This window comes from Limulus polyphemus, unplaced genomic scaffold (assembly GCF_000517525.1).
Source record: "Limulus polyphemus unplaced genomic scaffold, Limulus_polyphemus-2.1.2 Scaffold9380, whole genome shotgun sequence".
Classification (NCBI taxonomy): Eukaryota; Metazoa; Arthropoda; class Merostomata; order Xiphosura; family Limulidae; genus Limulus; species Limulus polyphemus.
Window position 1 is genome coordinate 3,771 of NW_013674990.1, and position 6,091 is coordinate 9,861.

A 6,091-nucleotide genomic window follows, 5' to 3' on the forward strand; every position below is an offset into this window, starting at 1 on the left:
TGTCATCTGATGATGACAAAACCTTGTCGAAACGTTGTACATTTGCTGTTATGTTAAACTTATATTAAAGTTTTTCTTCATTACCCATTCAAGCCGTCTCCAACCATTATACATAATGGTTGATTTGTGAATTTTTGTAATTGTAGAGATAAGTTTGATGAACAAATTTTTATACTTGTGTTTCTTTGGTTTTAAACAGGCAAATATTGCTCTAACAGCAGGATTTATTTTATTATCATATATCTTATTTTTATATACAGGGTTATTGAAGACCCAGTTTGAGAAAAAAATAACAACCGAGTAAATATTAAATCTGCTTTTTATCAAGATCAAGGGCTAATAAACTGGGGATTTCAGCTTAAAGAATTTGTTTGTTTACTAACTAGCTAGTTAATTACAAGACATTAAGATTGTTTTTTTTTCTTTATTAGAAGTAACCACAACAAAAAAATGATGTTTATTTATATACATTGATGTTTAAGTGATTTTTGTGGTATGTAAAAAGTTTTTAATAAAATTTATTTGGCCTAAAATGAGAAAATCAAATTTGACTGTAGAAAGAACTGCAACTTCCATTTTTAAATCTAGCATTATTTTTCTGTTTCAGGTCTTTATGATACAAACCATGAAGATAACGTAGAGGGACATTTTATAAAATTGTGCTAGTAAAACACTAGGTAGAAGTTGTGCTAGTAAAACATTAGGCAGAAGTTGTGCTAGTACAACATTAGGTAGAAGTTGTGCTAGTAAAACACTAGGTAGAAGTTGTGCTAGTAAAACATTAGGTAGAAGTTGGGTAGAACAACTTCTACCTAGTGTTTTACTAGCACAACTTGAAACTGGTTTATTCATGAAAGAATCATAAAATGGAACTTATTAGTTATAAAACAGCAATCATAGCCATTAACTACTATAAAATTTTTACTGACTCTTTGGACGGCCCCTGTTTTTTGGAGGGGGGGGGGCAAGCTGTAGCTTGTTTAAATTGTTCATTAATCTGTCCCTACCTGTACATAAGGCATATTAATCACCAAATCAGTACTATTTACTGTGAAACTTTACTTTTAGAATAACATCATTTTTGCAGTTTGGTATCGGTGATATTTGTTTGAAGTATGGAAATTTGCAGTATTTCCAAATGAGAAGTTAAAAAAACGAAAACTAGGAATTTTCAAGGTACCATGCCAATTTTTACAGATTTGTATTTGGCACTAAATATATATACAATCCATTACTGAGTTTATGAAAAAAAGAGAAAAACTCCTTTTCTTTGTGAAACACGTCGATGACAAAAAGTAAATAGTTAGATAGGATTACTTGTTTGTTTTTAGAATTTTCGCGCAAAAATAAAAAAGGACTATTTGCGTATGTCTGTCTTTAATTTTGAACAGACAGACTAGAGGGAAGATGGCTAGTCGTTGGACCCACTGAAAACTCGTGAGCTTCTCTGACTGAATGGTGTGATTTGAAAAGCACTTTTATAGAGAACTTGTGCCCCCCAAATGCAATTTACTATCTTGTCGGCAACGGGACATGAACCATAAACCACCGGTTCTATAGTGAACGAAAATGACGATTCCATAGTTATGGATGACTGAGTAATAGTAATCTTCCCAAGCCACGTCGGTTACAGATTTCTTCAAATATGATTCACATCATCACGATACCGTATTAAAACAATCAAAGTGTGTTTCCCTGCCTTTCATTTTCGTGTGAAACAGTACAGTACGTTGGTCGTGTCAGTAACAAACGTAGGAGCTTTAGAAACGATAAAATTGAGAGAAGACAAGCGGAGGTATGAGATGTGGAGAACATGTGAAAGTGTACAACATTCAAAAGTAAAAAACTAATAAATTCTAACCAATGCAAGATATCTACACAAGTTAAAAATGAAGCCCGTAAATAATGTACCTCATTTAATATAACTCTTTTTACTAGGACTACTTTTAACGAAGTCAACATTGAGTTGAAAAATAATAATCTACATGAACAGCAAGTTGGTCTTATTGCTCATAGAGCATTCATACATTTATAAACAAGGTTTCAGTTTTGTTATCTTGGACACTCAACACAAAATGATTTGTTTTATATGTACTGCAACTGCATTATGATTTTAGCACGTTGAAGTTTTCAGGTTGATATTTTTGGTTCTTGAAGTTGAAGAATGTCGCATCTCCTGAGATAAAATTAAAAGTTCTACAACTAAAGTTAGAAAACATTAAAAATTATCAGTATTTCTGTAAATTTTTTTTTGGGGGGGGGTTGATTTCAATACAAATATATTACTATCGCTTTTTTTTCCAACCAATTATTACATAATATTTTAATGTTTTGAGTACCTAACTTAATAAATACACTCGTTTTAAAATCACTGCACGAATAGTAATTACAGGTGGCTTAGTGGTTAGTATACTTGTACTGTAAAATTTAGAATTTATAGTTCACAGTTCGCTGCTTTAAATTGTGATCTGCACTTTGGGGCCATGAGTGCGCTATAAGTGTAACAGTTACATCCTATTATTCAGTGAAGCAAGAGTAGCTCATAAGTTGGCGGTGGGTGCTGTTGACAATCTGCCTTCTTTAGTCTATCTGTACAAAATTACAAATAACTATGTGTAAGCTTTGGCGCAAATATTCTGAAAGAATGATTAGTTTTTAATTATTAAGGAATGGGAGTTGTAATATTTTAAAATTGATATTTCCAAAAGAGTTCACTATATCTGAAAATCACCCAAAGAAGGAATTGGAACTAAGAAAGCAAAGTCTTTGAGAGAAATAAGAAAGTTGTAACATATGCACTTTGATACTTCATAAAAACAACATAAATCAAATTAGACGGTTCAATATACAATTATTTTAAATATAAGGTAATTCATATTTTTCTTTCTTTTTACTGAAAAAGCATAACTGACTTTAACTAGACATAATCTGATTTTAATCTAACTGGTTTCTTCTGTCTGTTGCGCAACTCAAATTTTGGGAAAACTATGTCTGACGTATAGGAGCAACTGACCTGCAATTTAACATATTGAGTGCATAAGATGTCGAATATCTTTGACGGTAAATACGTAAGCACTATTTGAAAGGAAGTTTTTAAACTAACATAAATACATTCAACGTAATATTGATTCTTAACCAATTGAAAAGCCTAAGAAAATAACACTTGTAGATTTAAAAAAAAGTAAAAATAACGGATCCTTTCGTGCTCATTAAATATAACGAATGCATAATTCCAAGCGATAAAGGTTTAGACAGCCAAAGTATGCATTAAAAGACAAAAACAGCCAAGAGAGTGAAAATAATAAAATAATTTCTAAAGATTTTCTTATTCTGCGAAACATTTATTATTTTTACCAATAAGTAGCATTCATTGACGAATTTAATGTTTCGAAAGCAGAAAAGGCAGAGTCTGAATATTAATTATAAATAAATATTTCATATTTCTACGAATTTTTTGATACGTTGTTAACTACATTAACAACAGATGTAATCTTTGTTGACATGGTTAGTATGTAGTATTCTCAGATAACTGATTACTAGTCGAACGCTCTAACCACCAAACCATGCTAGGCTACTTATGGATAGGTATAGCACTAAGGGTTTGTTTTGAATTTCGGCCAAAAATACACGAGGGCTATCCGTCCTTAATTTAGCAGTGTAAGGGAAGAGAGCTAGTCATCACCACCCACCGCCAACTCTTGGGCTGGCTACTCTTTTACCAACGAATAGTGGGATTGACCGTCACATTATAACGCCCCCACGGCTGAAAGGGCGAGCATGTTTGGTGTGACGGGGATTCGAACCCTCAGATTGCGAGTCGAGCGCCCTATCCACCTGGCCATGACGGGCCTAGCACTAAGGGTGTCTTAACATTGTTTCTATATGATGTATAATATAAAGTTCGATTCACATTCGATGAATAAGATCTAAGTGTTAGGAAAGTGAAAGGTCTCACTAATCGATTTAAGTCGTAACTGAGAAGGTAATACTCAATGATTTTTTATGATGTTAGAAAAGCACGTAGGTTCAAGAAGCATTGATAGAAAGGAATATAAACCCTATAACCATATTATAATTTATAGCAAAAGATTGTTTGAAGTTGTCTGTCAACTGTCATCTTGTCATTGTACAGGTTTTAAGCAACTGTGACCTAATATACTGAATGTTATAATAATGTAAAATTATTATCTTATGTAACAAAGATTTTACAAGACTTACATCTAGAAATAAACAAATTTAAAATAATATTTTTTTAAATAATAAAGTTTATTAATATTATTCACCTTATTTAAGAAAATATAATATATGTTTGGAGTATTATTCTGCGAAAAGCTCTAATTTAATACATTAGATATTTGACTATGTACCACCAGAGGACACGTGTGTGCCTTCGTAAGCAGGAATGATATGGCATCTGTTAATATTACCACGCGAAATTTATTTGAAAACGATATTGAAGACAATTTATCATTTATGGTCAGATGAGTCTTTTGAAAACGTATTCTATTTTGAGCATCTAATAGAGTTGTGATTTTAAAGAAATTATCACTGATACTGATAGACCGTAATAATCATAAAGGAAGGTACAGTTCCAAATTTCAATGATGTTGACAATGTATCAATATCAATGATGTTATCATGCACGCATTCATTGTTTTTCAATCATACAGTTAATAATAGTAATAATTTTAGTCGTAACATAATATTTTGAAGTCTGCTGTGGCACTTGGGACCTGAGACGTTAACGTTGTGTGAAGTGTTTTATGACTTAAAACTATAGTTATAGTAAATTTGACTAATACTAATAATCGTAATTAGGTCTACACTTGCAAGTTGCTGAAGACAAAAGTGGAAAGTTTCTGTTATACTCACAGTTTTAGTGTTACGCAACGAGACTATTTTTAATGTCAGGTAAGTTCACTGATGGCTGTTGGAATATTACCTGAATTATAACTGCCATTTTTGTGGTAGGTGAAAAAAATCCTACATGTTCTCAACTTTGAAGTGTAAGTTAATACCAAGAAAGGAAATTAAAAATTTTGTAAGTCTACATTAAATGCACTAAGTCTTAGGAAATAGGACATAAGAAAGTCAAATATGTTTTACTAAGTAGTATCTTAATATTATTAATACTAATAAGATTATAGGAATTTAAAAAAAACAATAACATGAAGTTTCAATAATTTTTATTTAGGAAGGGGATTAGCAATCAAAGTATTTTGCTTAATTTTTCAGCTTTACTTTTCAATAGTTAATTTGGTTTTTAATTTTGCTGTGGAGTGAATGATTATATGTTTTTATATTTCAAAATATGCTTTACGATGTTTTGTTAATATTACATGACATACAAACAGCAGTAATAAAGATAATTTCCTATCTACATTATATGCATGATCTAGATTGTTCCAATTGTATTACCTTTCACTGACTAATTAAATGTCAGTTACCAAATATTTGTCCAATTTACCATCACCAATTGATCTAAGTCATTATGTAATACCTGAACATCCTTAATATATCTCAAAATTCCAGGTTTAATACCATCAGCAAACCTTTATATGCACCTATGAATAGCATTATTATAAATATGTAAAGCAAAAGCCCCAAGCACTGACCCTAGAGGCACATCACTTGTAACAAAAATACAGTTGACTGGACTACATTAACAGTATCATTTTTTACTTTTTTTCACTATTCTACAACTCCTTTAAACTAAGTTCTCAGAAAGTAATAATTGATGTCAGTGTTTTGTTTTACATTTACTGTTTAAATAAGTTTAAACAATGAGTGAAGCTGAAAATGAAATTACAAGCTTATGAAAATAAGTCTAAATCAATTAACATCAGGTTTTAACAGAACTACATAGTTAGGGACTTTACAAAAAATTGTAAATGTATAAAGTTTCAAAGTTAATAGTGAATATGCATGAAGCAGTAAATGTGTATTCCTTACACTTTGTATTTTGTCTTTCTGTTAATTAGGAAATAAGTTATGGCATTTTTATAGATTAGGGGAATTCTTTATTAACCATGGAAAACAGTAATGACTAGTGTAACAAGAAGAGAAGTTAACAAGAGTGCACAGTTCTTTG

The 6,091-nt window shown here is 31.0% G+C and overlaps 1 long non-coding RNA gene across 1 annotated transcript in view; it reads left to right on the forward strand.

Annotated features, from left to right (window-relative positions):
• The first annotated feature begins 4,393 nt into the window (after positions 1 to 4,393).
• Positions 4,394 to 6,091, forward strand: part of LOC111083397 — a 14,727-nt gene continuing 13,029 nt past the window's right edge. The window contains exon 1 of the long non-coding RNA XR_002609016.1: positions 4,394 to 4,911. This is a non-coding gene — a long non-coding RNA (uncharacterized LOC111083397). The remainder of the gene's footprint in view (positions 4,912 to 6,091) is intronic.